Source organism: Onychomys torridus, chromosome 11, assembly GCF_903995425.1.
Source record: "Onychomys torridus chromosome 11, mOncTor1.1, whole genome shotgun sequence".
Lineage (NCBI taxonomy): Eukaryota > Metazoa > Chordata > Mammalia > Rodentia > Cricetidae > Onychomys > Onychomys torridus.
In genome coordinates, this window is record NC_050453.1 from 2,483,936 (window position 1) to 2,504,002 (window position 20,067).

At 44.2% G+C, this 20,067-nt stretch overlaps 1 protein-coding gene across 1 annotated transcript in view; it reads left to right on the top strand.

Annotated features, from left to right (window-relative positions):
• The window catches only part of Utp25 (UTP25 small subunit processor component), a 77,042-nt gene extending 58,279 nt beyond the window's left edge, over nucleotides 1-18,763 (top strand). The window contains exon 13 of the transcript XR_004946174.1: nucleotides 18,743-18,763. The gene's annotated coding sequence lies outside the window, so the exon portion shown is untranslated. The remainder of the gene's footprint in view (nucleotides 1-18,742) is intronic.
• The last annotated feature ends 1,304 nt before the right edge of the window (nucleotides 18,764-20,067 follow it).

Genomic DNA, 20,067 nt, shown 5'->3' on the forward strand with positions numbered 1-20,067 from the left:
TTTAAATAAATATGAGCCTAGATGTTGGATCAAGGGATTTCAATGAGTGGGATTTGAATGAAGCGAATTGGTAGTGTTGGTCGGCCCTGTTCAGGTAGAGGAAAGTCTGAAGCTTCTGGGGGAGGAAGGACGACTGTATTGAGAAGCCTCACTCTTAGACTACAGCAGCAGCTGCCTGGATCTCCAGACCCACTCCTCTCTTCCTCTTCCTCTTCTTCTCCTCCTGCCCCATACCCACACACTATTACATCCCTCAGCTACCCTATTGGCTCTGTCTTTTTGGGAAACCCTGAGTAATATACCAACGTTAAGAAGTTAAATGCCTTCAGGAAGGTTGAAATGTGTACAGAGTTGTGTGGATTAGTTCTAGAAAGTGTTCTTTCCCTTGAACATGAGGAGGACAGCATCCTCAGAGAGGTTTTGTCAGCAAAGCAACAAAGCAGATGCCTCTGCTGTGGAGAATTACAGGGACTTGAGGAGGTTGTCGTTCTTAATTTTTAAAGAGGCTTTTGCTGTGTAGATCTTCTTGCCTCATCCTCTCTTAGGTGTTGGGATTATAGGCATGTGCCATCATACCCTGATTTAGGTAACAGTTCCTTCTGGAAAATTATTATAGATAGTAGCCAGGCATGGCATGTAGTCCCAGTCACTTGGAAGACTAAGGCAGGAGGGTTACTCAGGAGTTCATAGCTAACCTTGGCAGCATGTTGGAGTCCAGCTCCGACCTGTTGAAGGGTTCTTGGGGAAAGGAGAGAGGAATGAGGAAGTATTAGATAGAAATATAGGTGGAGATAATGAGAAAGACAGAGACACATGATAGCTTCAGGAGGGCTCAGGGTCAATACCCAGTCACCTCGAATTTTATTCTAATGGGCTTATTATACACTACCAAGGGGAGCAGCAAAAGACTGCCCTCTTTCAAGATCAAAGCACAATGTACAGCCAAGTTTAGACCCTTCAAAACACCTGGTAACCATGGCCCTGGCCTAATTATCCTATTATGCAGTCCTGCTGGATAAAGCAAGCTCAGACTTTCTGACCTTGAGTAAGGCCTTACTAGGGAGCCTCTGTGGGCCCTCACAGTAACAGGGAGACCATATCTCTTAAGAATAAGTCAAGCCTGTTGGTGGTGGCGCATGCCTGTAATCCCAGCACTCGGGAGGCAGAGGCAGGTGGATCTCTGTGAGTTCGAGGCCAGCCTGGTCTCCAAAGTGAGTTCCAGGAAAGGTGCAAAGCTACACAGAGAAACCCTGTCTCGAAAAACCAAAAAAAAAAAAAAAAGAAGTCAAACCAATACAAATCTTGATTACAATCAGAAAGCCAGACCTGGTAGTATATAGGCCTGTTAATCTCGCTCCTCAGGAGAGGCGGCAGGAAGATTTCAAGTTCAAAACTGGCTTGGGCAATAAAGTGAGACCCTGTCTCAAAATAAAGTCAAGTGGGGCTATAGCTCAGGGTTGGAGTGCTTGCCTAGCATGCATGAGGTGCTCAGTTCAACCCCTAGTGCTGAAAATGAAAATCAAGCATAGGCTGGACTTCAGCTGCCACCAGTGCCAGTTTCAAGGCAAGCTTGTCCCTAAGAGGTGGCCTTATGAACATCCTCCCTGAGACCTGAAAGGCCAGACCATTTCGGGTCACCTTGGTCATCAAGCCTCTGCTCTCTTTCTGGTGTCAGCTCTACTCTGTTCAAGGACTTTCTCCTTTGTCTCTTCTGCCTCTAATCCACAATGCCTGTGAAGATGAGTCACACCTGTGCTAATACACACTCTGCCGCCTTCACCCTCAGAGGAGTCCTGAGCACAGTCCTCCAGCCCCACAGCTCTGCCCAGGGAAAAGCCAGCCCACTTTTGCAGTCTTACTTCCATGCATGTTTGTGTTAAGCCAGTGTCAACAGGGGCAACAGTTGTAACTAACTGCCTGCACTTTTAACACAGGGAAGGTGTTTGTAGCTGTGACAGCAGGAGTCACTGGGTCTCAGGCTATCCAGGGTAAGGCATTCTGAGAGCAGATTCTACCACATCAACTCCTTGGTGTCCATGACTGGGTAACCCACCCCAAGTCTGGAGCAGCTGATGTTTCCTGGAAAGCTCTCCAGCTGCTTACCTGTTCGTATGTGGGTGTGTGGCACAAAAAGCCTTTGAATTAGGAGACTTGGAGTTCAGCACTGTCAATCATCTTACAGTGTCCTAAATGAACTGTTCAAATTTGCAAGGCAAGATAAATTATTCCAGCAGACACTTGTCAAAATCCACAATATGCTGCCTTGAGATGTTCGTGGCATAGAACAGGCAAAACTATGTATGCAGCTGGCAGGGTGGCTCCTGCCTCTAATTCCAGCAGGCAGGAGGGAAAGCTTGCTTACCACAAGATCTAGGCTTTCTGAACTACATAGTGATTTCTAAGGCATGGTCTACAGAGTAAGATTCTGCCTCAAAGTGTAACAAAAATAAAACAAAACCATGCACGTATTGTGACTTCAAAGAGTCATTGCTACATTACAACTATGTGAAAATTATAAAAGCGGAGGGGACAGAGACATTGCTTATCTGATAGTCTGTCAAGGACAGAGAAAGCCCCGTGGACAAGGGACGGGACATGGAAAACATGAAATTCAAGGCAAACTGAAACAGAAATAAAACCTTCAGATTTCAACCTTATCATAAAAATATTTGGGGTAGCTGGGTGACGGTGGTACACTCCTTTAATCCCAGCACTTGGAAGGCAGAGCCAGGCAGATCTCTGTGAGTTCAAGGCCAGCCTGGTCTACAGATAGAGATCCAGGACAGGCACCAAAACTACATAGAGAAACTCTGTCTCAAAAAACAAAAAACAAAACAAAACAAATTTGGGGTAGTTTTTAATTATTTTTTTAAATTCCATTTGTTAAAGGTCTTTTAATTTTTACTTGTTTTATATGTGTTGGTTGGGGATGCACTAGTGTGGAAGGCAGAATTCAACCTCTGGTGTCTTCCTCTATGTCCACCTTATTTCTTTTTTATTGTTTGAGGATTTTATACATGCATATAGTATGTTTTGATCAAGTTCACCTTTCATTCCTATTGAGTACTATGGGGGAGTCCCCTCCTAGGGTCCAGGAAGAATCTACAACCAGCTGATAATTGAGTCTTTGATGAAATGAAATGAATCTATGTACATGAAACTCCTTAGTCCATACACTTTATTAGTCTGTGTCAGTTCTCTCTCTACACAGCTTCTATTCTGCTGTTAAGGCTAGTTCTGCCCCATCTAGGTTCTCATCCATCTAGTTCCTTCTCATCTTAGCTCCTCTCTCATCTCCTTCTTTCTCTTCTTGTTCTTCCCCATCTGGCTCTTCTTCATAATCCATCTCGTTCCTCTAGTACTCTCTTCTAGCCCTTCAATCTAGTTCTTCCCCATCTCAGTTCATTCCTCTCCAGTTCTTACCCATCTAGCTCTTCCATTCTCTCTTGTTCTCTAGTCAAAATCCTCCTTCTCCCTCCCAGTTCTTGTCACAAGTTCTCTAGGGTATTCAATTATAAACCCAAGCAATAGCAATCCTCCCACTCCAGCCAGGTCACCAGGCTTGAATTCCTACATGGTCATAATATCAGTTAGTATATCAAGAAGGGAATCTATGTGCTCAGTCTACATTCCTAGAGGTAGTTAGGTAAGAAGTTAGGAGTCTATAATGTTAGTAATAGAAAAGGAGGGTCTCAGATTGCACAAAAAATAAAGCTATCTGTCGGACCTAGGGAACAGGCGTTATTTCCACAAGGGTGTTACCTTAGTTCAGGAGATTGTTTGGCCTTGGATAGGTATTTTAGATAAACACTGTTAAGAGTTCTTGGAAGCACAAAAGAAAATTAGGAACCAGCTAATATATATACCAAGACTAAATATCACCAAGACTTCTTAAGCTATGGCTTGACCTTTGGAAAAGTCAAGGGTTTTTCCAAGTAGTAGCTTTTGTGATAGTAGCTGGGTTCCATTACATTTTCCTGTGGCTTGCAGCACTTTCTCCTCCAATTCTTCCCCTGAATACTCCTGCCTCCATTCCTTCCCAACTTCATATAGACATATTTAAGCCACTGAATCCACTTACTGCTGCTTGTAGGGTATGGGGGTAGGATGGAGCATACTGCGTCTCTGAAGAGAGCTGACTGTCCCTCTTCCAGCAGCTCATCGATTATCAATAGCTCTAAGCTAGGGGTGGAACTTGGTGTCTACCCTCCCAATCACGCTGTGATCTAGTCTGGGTTTGATCTTGTGTAAGTCTTGTGCACGAGGTCACAGCTGTTATGAGTTCATCTGTGCAATGCCCTATTGAACCCAGAAAAACAGTTCACTGGAGACACCATTGCTTCTGCCTCTTACAATTTTTTCTGCCCCTCTTTCTTCAATGATCCCTGAACCCCATAAAGATGGGGTGTGATATAGATGTCTCCTTTAGGGCTGAGCACTCCTTACAATACCTTACAATGTACTCTCTATAGGATGAGTATGGTCTATACGATGGCCAGTTGTGAGTTTCCATCTACTGCAAAAAGAAGCTTCTCTGATGAGGGTTGAGGCACTAATCTATTACAAAGAGGCTGGGTCTCTCACCTAACCAGGAATTGGCCATTTTGTCCGGACTGACTGGCTACTCAGCCCTCTGCTGTCTGCCTCCCAGTGCTGGGAGTTAGTTTTAGATGCCCTCCACCATGCCCAACTTTTATTTTTTCAAATTCAAGTCCTCACTTTGCCCAGTAAACTATGCTCTCACTCCTGGACTAATTTTAACATGCTATCACAGTGGCACTATTTGGCCCATACGTAATGATTCCTGCATGTGTTTCTACCTTTTTACCTGCTTCTGCCTACATGTCAACAGCTGTTTGCAAGCAACATCTGAAGGCATGGTCCCAATACGTCAGTAAGAAGTTTTAAATGTGCTGAGGCAGTAAGAGGCCATGATGCTGAGGTGAGAGAGAGAAGTTCACTAAGTGTGCAGGGCAAAAGGAGGAGGCAGCTCGGAAAAACCTAGAGCTGGAGAGCACTTCAGGAAATTTAAAAAGTGAAATTTAAAATTTAAAAAGTTCCATTGTGATTTTTCTGGAAGCCAGAGAAGCTGCATGGCTGGTGTATTTCAAAGCAGTGATTAACCACACAGCCAGGGAGCTGCAGCTGGGTGCATACCTACCTCCCACTTTCCCACAGCCAGGGAGCTGCAGCTGGGTGCACACCTACCTCCCCAATGAATCACACCCAGTTAGGGAGCTGCAGCTGGCTAAGTGCCTAGCTCCCCATTTAGCACGTTGCCTGTTGGCGCACCTGTAGGACTCAGACTGACAAATAAGACCAAGAGTATCACAAACTGGGTTAAACCAGAATGTTCAAACTACAAAGGAAGCTTCACGGGATCGATCAGGAGTTGCCGCTTCTAAGGCTGTCATCTAAGGTCACTGACTTGCCCCTGTGAATTTCAATCTGAGATGACCTGCTCCACTGTGAAAGCATGAACTAGGAAGATGACTTGTGGTGCAAGTGTGAGGACTGGGCATCTTCAGACCCTAGTCAAAGCCAGATGGGGGTGGTAGCCTGCCTGTAATCCCAGTGAGGCAGAGCCAGGCTCCTGGGGCAAACTGGCTAGCCAAATTAGTGAGCTCTGTTCAGCTGTTGAATGCATGCTTGCTGAGGAACTTCTGCTCTCTTGCAGCATATCTACTCCATATTTCCCTTTGCTTCAGATTAAAAATCCTTGGCTGCTCTGCTTTTTGTGCGCTTCAGTTCTTTGAACAAGATGCCAAGGCTGTGGCAACGCCTGGCCCAGACGGAGGTGACCAGTAACATTGGCATTGATTGGAAGTCAACCTGCTGTCTAGTGACTGAGTTCTTCTCCATGTTTCAGAAGCTTCTGATTCCGTCTCAGCAATGACTTTTACTACAGCTCACAGCAGAGTGCTTAAACATGCACCATGGCAGTTGTCTGCCACTGCTCTCCTGGCCGTCTGTCTTCCACCTAGGAATAATCTTAGCTCACTTACTGAGCAACTACTACAAATTGTGAAGACCACTATGATTTGTATAGAAATCATGCTTTCAAAACAACCTCATGAGGTAGATATCAACTCCATTTTATAAACAAGGGAAATGAAACACAGAAAGCTAAAATAATTACTGAGTTTATACAACCAGTAAGTAGAAAAAAAAAAATCTTATCCCTAGTCTGATTTCAAAGCCTGTGTCCCCATTGCACTATGTCTCTGCTCAGCCTACCTGTCCTCCTAAGCATGGCTGTTCTTGTTATTAAGCCACTGTGTTTCAGTGCCAAACCCACCCTCTGTACTCTGTGATGTGAGAGCTAGGGCCCTTGCAAGCCCGATTCTGCATTGCCAGCTGGCTCTCTGTGGGACGCTTTTACTAGGGATGCCAGAAGGCCTGAAGAAGGAAAAGACTTCCTATCTGCTCACATTCCTGTTGAGCCCCATTCCATGTGCGGCTGTGGCTCCTGCCACACTTGGAGGTGTTTTGCCCCCTGCCCACCTCCCACTCAGAGAGCTGATGACCCTTTTTAGAGGTCTAGATTCCAGACCCACCTAGCCCCTCCTCTCAGGCCCCATGTGTCTGAGCTTTGCTTTTCAGAACTGCCCCCTCTCTTTCAAAATAATCCCAATTTCTTCCTTTTGGTACCTCTGACTAGATGTGGGAGGGTCAGCCATCACCAATGTTTTGGATTGAGAGACCTAAGAGATGCCTCTGGATAAGTCTAGGAGTACACTTGCAAAGAAGATCGATGTGTGAGGACAGTAAAGGAAGGAGGAAGACCTACTCCAAGCTCAGGCAGCACTACCCAATGGCTGGGGATTGCAACAAATCAAAAGCAGAAAGGGAGGACAGCAGTCTACATGCTCAGACTCCAGGATTCCTGAGCTCAACACAGCTGCTGCTGCTGCCGCCATTGCCCTGGACAGCAAGCACAGCTCTTCAGCTTTGCAGTGTGATCCATGCCAGTGACTCTGCAGGAGGCTTCCAGGCCTTCACCTTCTGAGAATTGCATCATTGACCACTCATGTTCTGGAGCTTCTGTCTTCCTGGAATGAGCAGTTGCATGGGATGGATTTGACTCTGCAGCATGCAGACAGCCACAGTTGAACTGTGCAATCTCTGATCATGCAAAGCTATCTAACAAATTTACCTTTTATGATTATGCACATTCTCCTGGCTCTGCTACAGGAAGTCTGGCACTAACAAGTGCTTCTTCCTGTTGCTCCTCTGCTAATAACTCAGTTATTTCTACCCATTTAGGCATTTAGTTGACAACTCCATACCCCATTAAAAAGTCTGGGTAGCTGTTGCCATGAGAAACTAACCCCAGGAATAAAGTGAACCCAAGGGCTGCAGGGAGCAGCTGGACCGAGGCTGCTCTTTTCAGATCTGCAGGAGGCAAAGCACCCATCAACTGGGAACACTGGCTGCTAACAGCCCCCAGCTGCATCCTCTGGAAATGCCCTCAGAGGCTTGGACCCGCCTCCCTCAAGTCTCCTTCACACTCCAGGAGTGGTCAAACACCTGTCATGTTTTGATATGAATTGTGCCTCATAGGCTCAAGTGTTGAAGCTTGGTCCCCAGCTGATGGTGCAGTTTGGAAGGTTCTAGAAACTCTAGGAGGTGGGTCCTAGCTGGCAGAAGTAGATCACTGGGAGTGTGCCTTTGAAGGTGATACCCACAACCCCAGTCCCTTCTTCATGTCTCCGCTGCTTTTTCTCCACAAGGTGAGCTTTCTCTCACTGCCATGTAGTTCTGATTCACCATGCTCCCAGAATCCCCAGAGGCCAGACACTGTGAGTGAAGTCTCTGAAACCCTGAGCTGGAATAGACCCTCCCTCTTTTGGCTCACCTATGTTGGTGTTCTCTCATAACAGCAAAAGAAACACATTCCCCTCCTCAGCGTGAGTTCCAGCCGCTCCCTGGGAGCAGCAGAGGCATCAGTGGCTGTGTCATTGTGGGCCACTTTCTCCTCCAGAGTCCTCTGAGTAAGATTTGGACAGGTAGCTGGCTTCTTGGTCTTCTCAGGACATCTTTACCATGAATAAAAACATTTCTCTTTCCTCTGGGGACAGGGCATCAATAAGTCTTAAGGGTTTTCTAAAAACACTTCCCCTTCTGGTGTCATTGACACGTTTTGTTTTTGTTTTGTTTTTTACTGCACTGTAGAAATTGTCTTATTGCCAATTTAAAAAATAAGCTTTGCTTAAATATAATTCCAACCTATAAAGTTCACCAATGTGACAATGTCTTATCCCACTCTGAGGTACTGTTATAGAACAATGGATACTGTGTGATTTATGAAAAATGCAAGTTTTTCTCTACAGTTCTGGAGACTGGAAGTCCACTGTTGGGGGCTTGCTTCTAGTAAGGGTTTTCTTGTTGTATCATCCAATGGCAGAATGCTGACGGGCACAGAAGCACACATGTGCATTGGAGAGAGAGAGAGAGAGAGAGAGAGAGAGAGAGCAGAATGAATGAGGAGAGTGAGAGAGCTGAACTCACTTTTGTCATAAACTCATTCTAGAACAAAGAATCCAATTACACAGGACACAGCTAATCCACTTAAGAGAGCTGAGCTCTTGGGACATAGCTGTCCCATCAACCAATACTGTTCCATTGGGATTACATCACTGATGTGTGAATTCAGGCATTAGGACACAGTCAGATAGCTATAAATGGTTCTTGTTATGTTCCCAGTGTGTGTAAATGCCACCAAAGTCAATTTTGGAGCATTTCCACCACCTCCCAAGCTCCATAGCATTACTCATCACACCCATCTATCTCCCTTAGTCCCTGCCTCTGCCCTAAGTACTACTTCCTGTCTCCATCTGTGTGGTAGTTTATCTAAGAATGGCCCCCATAGGCTCATATATTTGAATGTTTAGTCATCAGGGAATAGCACTACTTGAGAAGAATTAGGAGGTGTGGCCTTGTTGGAGAAAATGTGTCACTCGGGATGGGCTTTGAGGTTTCATAAGCCCAAACCAGGCCCAGTGTCTCTCCCTTCCTGTTGCCTTCAGAAATAGATATAGAACTCTCAGCTACTTCTCCAGCACCATGTCTGCCTGCATGCCATCATACTCCCTGCCATGAAGATAATGGGTTAATCCTCTGAAATGATAAGCAAACCCCAATTAAAAGCTTTCTTTCATAAGAGTTGCCATGGTCATGGTGTCTGTTCCCAGCAATAGAACACTGACTAAGACAGAAGTTGGTACCAGTTGTTGTGACTGCCTGACCATGCTGCTTATTGGCAGAATGTGGACTTTGGAACATTGGATTAGGAATGCAATAGAATGCTTTAAGTAGGGCCTAACGGGTCATACTAATAGGAATATGGAAGATGGCGTGCTGAGAGCAATGTAAAGTGTGATGGCTTGGCTCAAGAACTTTCAGAAGAGAAGAATATATATAGTAAGTGGCCTAGAGACTGTTCTTGTGATATTTTGGTGAAAATGGCTGCTTTCTGTCCCTGTCCAACAAAATCTGCTTGACGCTAAATGAAAGTTTTTGGATTAATGGCATTGGCAGAGGAGATTTCAAGATAGCCTAGTATTGAATCTGCCATGTGGTTATCAGTGGCCATGCTTATGCAGATCTATAATGAAAAGGGGCAAGCTGAACAAGGAAAAACACCAGATGTACAGTTTGAGGAGAAAAAGGAGCACCAGGAAGTGTAATGGAGCTAAATTCTATACTCAAGGGGATAAAAGTTTAAAGAAAACCAGGCCCTGTGTCTTTCTCTTCCTGCTGCCTTGAGATCCAGATGTAGAACTCTGAGCTCCTTCTCCAGCACCATGTCAGCCCGCATGCCACCATGTTCGTCACCATGATGATAATGGACTAAACCTCTGAAACTGTGAGCCAGCCCCAATTACATGCTTTCCTTTATAAGAGTTGCTGTGGTTGTGGTGTCTCCTCACATCAGTAGAAGACTGACAGAGATGATGGGTTCCCCTGTTCTGGACAGTTTCTATGAATGGAGTTATATTACATGTTTTAAAGCTTATATCTCATTTATGATTAATTCATATTTCATTCCTTTTTGAATTTTAAAAAAAATTGTGATTGAACATAAATTTATAATTTTAATCAATTGAGGTCAATTATATAGTTTCACATACATTCACATTGCACTATTTATCTCCAGAACTTTCCATTACCTTCAACCGAAACTGAACCCACTAAACAGAAGTGCCCATTCCCCAGGGCTACCTGCTTGCCAACACTACTTAACTTTCTGACTCCGTGTGTATGACAACTTTTAGTAACCCCAACAAGCAAAATCATACAGTGTTTGCCTTTTTGCTTCTCTTGGCACAATATTTTCACATTTCACCCAGTAAAAGTATCTACATCTAGGTCCTTTGAAGATTGGACAACCATGTATTATATGTTTGTACCACATTACTTAATTGCCCATCAGTGAGTATTTGGCTCCCTTCTACCCTTTGCCCTTTGACACAGACTCTGGGTGGGTGTTTTCATTGCTCTCGGAATTGCTGGAGCATGTGGTAACACTATACTGAATCACTCAAGGGGCTGTCGGGGTATCTTATAAAGGCATGGCTCCATTTTTTACTTCTCCCTCAATAACAGGGTACAAAGTCGTGGAGACTTCCTATCTTTACCAGGGCCTAGGACCTGTTTTTCTTCCAGTGGATTTTATTTGTACTGAAAACTGAGTGGTCAACATTCTTTTGTTTGTTTACTAATCTTTTATTTTAAAGACAGGCTTTCACTGTATAGTCCCTGTGGGAGGCCTGCTTCCACTTTTTCCCCAGGGCATTCTTGAGGGAGGAGTGAGAAATATTTAGATAGAAATATAGAGGGGGAGAGAAACATAGAAACACAAGATAGCCCCAGGAGGGCCTGGATCAATATCCACTGGCCCCTTCTGTCTCTTTTAAAGTGCCTTTTATGGGAATACCAAGGGATGGAGCAAAAGACCTCCCCCTAGCACAGCCAAGTGCAGACCCTTCCAATCACCTGGTAACTACACATGTGGTCAAGCAATCCTCTAGTGCAGCCCTGCTGGGTAAAGCAAGCTCAGATCTCACTAGGAAACCTTTGTGGGGCTCCACAAGCCTTGGCTATTCTGAAATTCACTGTAGACCAGCCTGGCCTAGGACTCATAGAGATCCATCATTTTTATATCTCCTTTGTAGAAATATTTGTTTAGATCCTTGTCCATTTTAAAATTAGAATATTTGCATTTTAATTATTGAACTGCAAGTGGTTTTCATATAGTCTTATAAAGGTATTCTATTATATATAACAGGAGTATTTTCTTTCTTTTGTGACTATGTTTTTACTTTCTTGATACTGTTATTTGAAGCATGGAATGTTTTAATTTGGATGAAAACTAATTTAAAGGTTTTCCTTTGTTGCTTCAGTTCTGAGATCATGTCTAAGAACCTATTGTATTTGTCAATGTGCTTTTTTCTAAGAATTTTATAAATTTCTCTCCTATATTTAGGTCTTGTCCATTTTGAATTAACTTCTATAAAGATCTATTTTTTTTTTTTTTTTTTTTTTTGCATGTGGCTACTGTGGGAGCCCATTTTCAGGTTCCTAGTGGTCAGCAGATCTGCATAGAGAGGATGGTTTGACCACAGGCCTAAGTGCAGGTATCTGGGATGGTCTGCACTTGGCTGTGCTGCGGGGGAGGTCTTTTGCTCCACCCCTTGGCATTCCTATAAATACCCTATGTGGTTCTGGCTTTAGAGTCAAGGATAGGAGAAAGGGGTTATGGAGACTTCTTCTGTGAATAAGGACAGCCGCTGAGGCCAAGCTTGTGTCAGGGGTGTCCCTGAATGGAGACCCATAGAGGCCATTGTGTGAAGCTGTGAAGTTGAAGCCTGAATTGCTTTGGAGACCCCAAGATGTAGCGATTCCAGAGTCATGGGATACCTGCTGAGGAGAGCTACTAACAGGGAATGGAACCAGCCCAAGAGAGAGAAGTGTGTTGCAGTCAACAAAGGTGAAAGGAGTTGGAGACCTGAAGAGTGTGTTTTAACATCTGACTTGGAGATGCAGAGTTTGGAGTTAGCCCAGCTGGTTTTCAGTCTTGACTTTGATCAAGCATTTCCTCACTATGCTCCCTTTCCTATGTTTTGGAATGGTAATGTATATCCTGTGCCATTATATGTTGGAAGTATGTGATCTGCTTTTTTAATTTTAATTTTACAGGGGATTACAGTTAAGAGATTCCATATGAATCCCAGAAGAGACTTTGAACTTTAGACTTAATTAAGTTTGAGACCATTACAGACTATGGGGACTTTTGAAGTTGGACTGAATGCATTTTTGCATTATGATATGGCTACAAGCCTTTGGGGACCAGGGAGTGGAATATGGTGGTTTGAAAGAAAATGGCCTCCAAAGGGAGTGGAGATGTGGTCTTGTTGGAGCAGGTGTGGTCTTATTGGAGGAAGTGTGTCACTATGGAGGCAAGCTTTGAGGTCTCATATACTTGAAAGCCACACCCAGTAAGATAGACCACTCCCTGTTGCCTGCAAGTCAAGATGTAGGACTCTCAGCTCCTTCTCTAGCACCATGTCTGCCTGCACACTGCCATGCTTCCCACCATGATGATAATGAACTAAGCCTCTGAAACTGTAAGCCAGCCCCAATAAAATGTTTTTCCTTTATAAGAGTTGTCATAGTGTCTCTTCACAACAATAGAAACCATAAGACCGGGAACTCCCTCTTATTCCTGCTGTTCTTTGCATTTTTAAAGTAGAAAAGCACTTGAAACATGGCTTATCTTTTTTTTTTTTAAGCTGAGGATTGAACCCAGGGCCTTGTGCTTGCCAGGCAAGCGCTCTACCACTGAGCTAAATCCCCAACCTTGGCTTATCATTTTTACAGGAATGTCTATAGAACCTGAGAATAATGGCATGTAAAAATAAATGTAAATGTAAAGGGATTGGAGAAATGGCTCAGATGTTAAGAGCATTTGCTATTCTAGCAGAGAACCTGGGTTTGGTTTCTAGCGTCTATGTCAGGTGACTCATAACCACCTGTAACTCCAGTTTCAGGGAATGTGGTGCCCTCTTCAGGCCTTTATGTGTACTGCATGCATGTAGTGTTCATACAGACAAGCAGATGCGCACACATTCCCCTAAAAATGAATGCATTAAGATATTAATAGCTTTTAGGACAGGAGAGCTGGCTCAGAGGTTAAGAGCACTGGCTGCTCTTCCAGAGGTATTGAGTTCAATTCCCAGCAACCACATGGTGGCTCACAACCATCTATAATGAGATCTGGTGCCCACTTCTGGCCTGCAGACAAACATGCAGGCAGAATGCTATACACATAATAAATTAATAAATCTTTTAATAGCTTTTGTTAACTTTCTTGTACTTTATTATTTCCTCCTACAGATTCAAGTTACCACCCAGAATCATTTTCAGCCCAGATCAGCCTTGCTGTTTTTCTTTGCCCTTATGTCTGTTTACAGTCAGCAAATGTGCCACTTTGACCTCTGAGTCCAGTCATATTGCTCCCTTCTACAGGGAGGGTCCATTCACCAGATGAAAATCTCGAGCTGTAACTGATTTTCCTTTTCTTCTCCCACCTCTTCACTTATCACCCGTGTGTTTAAGAGGTAGACCCTGGAGTGCTGATGAACACTTTTAATCCCAGCACGTTGGAAGCTGAGACAGATGGATGTTTTAGGGCAGTCTGGGCTGCATGGTGCAATCTTGTCTCAATGCTCCCCTCCCCCAAAATGTGGTAAAAGAGAAGAGAAACTGTAACTGATTTGTTGCTGGCCTTGGGAAAGCTCAGGGAGAAACGAGCTGGCCAAGTTGGTGTTGGCAATGTATTGAAATTAAGATCACAAAAGTCAGTGAGGCTGCCTTCAAGAGAGTGAGTCTGCCTCTCTGAGCATTTACCTCCTTGTTGGTGCTATGGATTTAAGAATGTCCATGAGAAGTAGAGAGAGAGAATCCAACCTAGGTCAGTCAATAAGTGACAGTACTATGTCCAACTTCAAATGAAACTTCAGAGCCTATCTCCACAAGGCCTGGGGCTCATAACAGAAGAGGGACTCTGACCAGTAGGAAGCATGTGGTCTACTGTTGTTGTTTGGTCCCTGTCACCGAAAAGCAAGGTGCAATTTAAGTCCTTGGAGGCAGAGCCAATAATACAGAGTAAAGCTGTTCTAATATTTTATTCTTGACTTAGAACACTCTGAACATTTTGGAAGACAGATTGTCAGGATCCCCTGTGACTGCACAGTGGGGTGCTTTGGGTTCATTATTTCTATGGCAAAACATCTTTTTTGTAGGTCTTCTATTTATATGCATATTTGCTAGAGAGCTGTGAAAATCAGTAGAGGAGGGGAGGCTTGGCACCAACATATGTTGCTTTTCTCAGAGTTGTAGTATAAATTGCCAAGGAAGGGAGATGGAAATCTTTCCAGATCTGAACGTATCAGCTGCAGTGTGTGATGACGGTAGGTAATGGCATGTAGGGAACTGGAAAAACCTTGATCAACACAGAATATGTCTGTATCCTTTACAGTGACCATTGCTGAGCCCCAACATATTTTTTTATATTTAAAGGAATTTTCTTTTTATAAAAGATATGTAACTAAGTATGTTCATGGGCATTTAGAGAATTACTGTGGTCAGAAGGACCTCACGAAGAGAACTGAGGAGTCTGGTCTGCTGCAGTAGCTGACTTCATTTTTTAGGACCTAACATCAGGTCCTCAGGGTGGGAAGATCAGAGTCTTTTCTCCAACAAGGCAAGAGGTACTGCCCCCACTAAGAAAACTGCTTTCTTGACTTAAATCCTAGATGCCCACCTAGAGACATGTTATACTTGGGGGAAAAAAAAATCCAGGCGTGGTGACTCACATCTGTTGAGACAGGAGGATTGACACAAATTCCAGGCCAGCCTAGAATATAAAAACTAACAACCTCCCAAAACAGACATAAACAAGTCCCTGCAAAATGAAGAAAGAGATCATGCCCCAGAGCAACTACAGGAACTAGCTAGAATGTGCTAGCAGGGACCAGGGAGCTTGACCAGGAGGCTAGAAAATAAAGATAAATAAGCAGGGCTTCTTTGATCCAGGGACATGGCTCAGGGGTGGCTTTCAGAAACCCATAGGGAGGGACTGTCCACACTAGGCATGGTAGACATGCCTGAAGGATTAAGGCAGATGGTGACAGGGCGGCTCAAAGCTGAGATGGGCCATGGGAATAAGTTCAGCAAAATGGAGGGTCTGAAAGCTACATTCTTTACCAGACTTTAAGGGATGTGTGACTTAGAACCCTGGCACAGCTAGGGACATCGGATGTGCTCTCCTTTGTCAGTTGGGGCTGATGGTAGGAGGTTACATCACAGAGTTATGCTCATCAGGAGCAATGAGATAATGGTTCTGAAGCAAAAAAAGGCCAGCTATTGACCCCTAACTGCTAGAGCCCGAGGGAAAAAAACCCTCAATCACCATATTATTGAATTCTAGGGTCTGCCAAGGGGACTTAATCCAAAAGGGAGCTGTGGAAGTCAAATAGTATGGCTTCTCTGGGGGGGGGGGGGGTAAGGAGAGAGAAACAGAGACAGAGGCAGAAAGAGAGAGAGAGAGAAGGAAGAAAGAGGTACTTTGTCTATGGAAGGAAGCAAGTGTGAGCAGAAAGCTGTGTGCAGTTGCCTCAATTCCTAAACCAAATGGAAATAAAACCAATGTTCAGACTCCAAACCTACTGATTAAAAATGTGAATAGATTCCCAGAAAATAGACACAGTAGAGATTTCTGAAGCTGGGTGACCAATCGTCATTTAGTCAAGTGACTGCATAAAAGCCAGGAAAATGCCCAGTCATCTTGAATACACTTGCATGCAAGAACCAGGTTGACCTAGAAATCTAGCAGGTCCTATGGCCCTGCTGTTACAACTGTGGCATGTGACTGCAATGATCATTAGAATGCAGTCAGCATGAAAGAGGTACTGGACTCCAGCTCAACACAGTGCTTTAAAAAATTAAACCCAGGACCTCATGCATACAAGGCATGCTGTGCTGTTAAGCTCTAACCCCTTTTGACTTGTATTTAATTTTGGTGGAGCGGGGGGGGGGGGGGGGGGGTGTTAGGTGGGTGAGGCGGGTAAGATCTTACTAAGGTGTCCGTGCAGGCCCTGATCTCATTTCATAGCCCAGAGTGATTTCTAACTAGCAGTCTTCCTACCTCAGCCTCCTGAGTCGCTGTAATTACAGGTCTATGCTACTAGTAGACCTCTTGAAACCATCTTGGTTTTCATGTGACTGTATGGAAGAGAGAAGCCACTCTAGTCTGAGTCAGGGGCTCAGGCTTCTGACAAATGTAGGCTTGGCCAAGCCACCAGGCAGGAAATGGAGAGGTCCAGCAAGAGCGTGGGTAAAATCTGGAATGAGGAGTACAAGCGGAGGACAGTGTTGTCAGGTGTGCTCTCTGACCCATGGTGGAGAAGGGTGCTGCGGTTCACTCCACTGAGCTCTTCCTTTAGTCCCCTCTCAAGAAAGGAGACAGTGTGCACCACGGGTTACTGCAAGACTTGTGGACACGGACAAGACAGGAAATGTTCTCTCTAGGCAGAGACCAGGACAAAGACAGAGGAAGGCGGTTGTGGGATGGTGGGGAGGGTGTGGCCATTTCTCCATCTTTGTTCTGGAGCTTTGTAACAGACTAGCAGAGCTCAGCTGTATAATAGACAGAGGCCCATTCTATATTCCTCTTCTTCACAAGGCCAGCCCTGCACAGAGAGTGGAGGGCTTATTACCTTTCCCTTTCCCTCATAGGGGGTTTGATCACAATGTAAGCCTCTCGTGCCTTTTTAGTGTTGTTTTAGTGTCTTAGTTTTGCATTCTGAGAGTACAAATTCTGACACACCAATTGTGAGACCATCTCAGCTTGTGCATTTCTGTCACTAAGACTAACAGATCCCCTCTTTTCAAGAAGAATCAAAGTTACATATGCACAGAGTTTAAAAAAAGAAGCAAGATTTTCTGTACAAATACATAACACGATTCTGTTCTTCCAGCCCTGTTTTCTTTCTCTCAAGGGCCACCATACCCCTTGCTCACCTGGTTGTGTTGGTATTTACACTGTAACTTAGCATAGCACTTGTATTATTACTACGTGATTTTTTCAGTTTTAGTCATAATCTATTTTACTTGTGGTGGGGGTTGGCTTACCCTCCACACACACACACACACACACACACACACACACACACAGAGAGAGAGAGAGAGAGAGAGAGAGAGAGAGAGAGAGAGAGAGACCCTCGTTGAAACACTGAACTGTGTCTGTTTTAGGTCAGTTTTCACATTCAGATGACAAAGTGAACGCTTTCCAGAGCTCAGTGTTGTAAGCTATGACTGCGTTTCCTTTCTTGCAAATGGAAGTGGATCATTATCTTGCACTTCTTGTATTTTTATTTCTCTAAAAAAAAAAATTCTTAGAGCTGCTGGAGAGATGGCTCAGTGGTTAAGAGCACTTTTTGCTCTTGCAGAGGCCCCAGGTTCAATTCCCAGGACACACTTGGTGGTTCACAGATATTCAGAACTCTGGTTCTAAGCAATTAGATTCCCCTTTTCTGACCTCTGCAGTCACAAATGTAGTGCACATACACAATGCAAGCAAAACTCTCATACATAGGAAATAATAAGTCTAAAATATAACTTTTTAAACTTTTCTTCTATGTCTATCACTACTCAGCATCTAAATGCCCTACTAAGGTGTGCAGGTATGTTCAGTCCAGTCTTCCTTGTGGAGCTTCCTGATTGGCTGCAGAACTCTGCCTTCTGTGCTTGGTGTCTATTAGCAGGTGTCCCTGGTTCTTCCTTTATCACTGTTAGGCTTCCAAGGGTTTCTCTTGTACACTGAGCTCCTGTGTCCTAAAACCTGCCTTTCTTCTAGGGTCCCTTACTGTGTTAGAAAGAGATAGTTACTGAAAAACTACTGAGAAGGACACAAAAGAAGGGTTTTCTTTTCTTTCTTCTAGAACATACATTTTCACAAAGGTCTTTATTATGTCATACTTTCAGTTATTACTTTAATAATTTTCACGTGTGGTGAGGGTGCACATGTCTCTTGCTTAACCCAAAGCTCACCATTTTGGCTAGCCTAGCTGGCCATGGAGTTCCTGGGATATACCTGCCTCTGCTCCCCAGCACCAGGGTCACAGCCCTTAAAATAGATCTTCATGGAGAGGGACTTAAGCTTAAGCTGTACAAGAGTCATTATGAAGATTATGCTTTTTATGCAACACAGTTTCCTTTCCAATTATATTTTAAAAATGAAGCTCATGTTCCCTTCCCATTGTCAACACCTGACTGTCTTGGATCCTCAAGTCTCTGCTCTGTGGGTTCTAATTCATTTTCTATGAATTTGGAAAATTTTGCACAGAGTCATTGTTTTGCTTTGCTTGGTTTGTTTTTACAAGACAGGGTTGCTCTGTGTAGCCTTGGCTGTCCTGGAACTCACTTTGTAGACAAGGCTGGCCTTGAACTCTCAGAGATCCACCTGCTTCTGCTTCCCTAAGTGCTGGGATCAAAGGTGTGTACTACCATCGCCCAGCTAGAGGCAGTTTTAAGGACCACACTTTGAGAAATACCTGTGCATAAAAGAATATTTAGATACATGATGATAATTTGGCTATGACTATTAGAATTGTGCTATTTAATCATTATTTTGAATTTGATCTTGCTTATATTTAAGAAACATCTGATTTTATTTCAGGAGCAAAGAAAATACATGGCCATTCTAAGACAGAAGTTTATGGAGAAGACCTACATGCTTAACACACTGAAGGGGGCACCTGGCTTCACTTCGTGTTTGGATGGCCTACTTGGCAAAGGTTAAGATCTTGTGGGCTGGAAGTTCTTAGTGCAAATGCAAACTGAGAGACTGCATCGAAGGGAGCATGGCACCTGGCATTATCACAGCCACCTCCTCAACTGCTGGCCTGACTAGTTTTCTTGGAGAGATGTTTGCAATCTTTCTAAAGGTTAGCTGTGTTCTTCATGATATCAGGGCTAATGGGCAGACACATGGGGAACATTGGTCCCTTTCAGGGTCATATGGCTGGAGTGGAACAAGTAACTCCCCAAACTGGTCAAGCTATAACATCCAGCAGTGTTTTCAAAGCTCCTCTCATATACCTACCCCTCTCTCCCATCTCATGTTTCTTCCTCTGTGTAGCACAAATTTTAAAAGTTCTTATTAATAAAAACAAACCTGGAGCGAAGTAGTGGAGTGAATGCTGGAAGATCAGAGAAACAGAACAAGCCATAGCCACCTCACTTTGCCAGTTCCTCAGCTGATCCTGTTTCCTCAGACTGGAAGCCTCTGAGTCCTCATCCAAATGAATCTCAGCTTAACTGTGCTGCTCAAAAGTCTAAAAGCTTAACCAGCCTAGTTCCTGGTCCTCATGCCTTATATACCTTTCTGCCTCCTGCCATCACTTCCTGGGATTAAAGGCGTGAGTCACCATGCCTGGCTGTTTCCAGTGTGACTTTAAACTCACAGAGATCCTGATGGATCTCTGCCTCTGGAATGCTAGGATTAAAGGCGTGTGTGCCACCTTTTTCTGGCCTCTATCTCTAGGGGCTGTTCTGTTCTCTGACCCCAGATAAGTTAATGGGGTGCACAATATATCAACCACACCCACCTCTGCCCATGCTTTCCCCTCTTCCTCTTAGATTACCACAGTGTCTTCTCCTCGTGGTTCAGCCAGTTCTGTACTCTACCCTGCAACCTTCCGCCTGGATCATCACTTTGAATATGCCATTTCTAAACACCTCACAAGATTTGGGGAGCAGTCGCCCCTCATCTAGCCTTTACAATGTTGAAACACATTCTCATTTTCCACAGTCCTGCTCCTTTACTCCTGCAAGCCTCTTCAAGATGGAGGCCAATTCTAGCTTGTCTTAGAACCAGAGTTAGAAGTAGAAAGTCCCAGTCAGACATTGATTGCTTTTCACTTCACTTTGTGACCATTAGGAGACAAGAAGTATGCTACATTTGGGGAGTAGAGCAAAAGGATAAATGAGGCATGAGTGGGA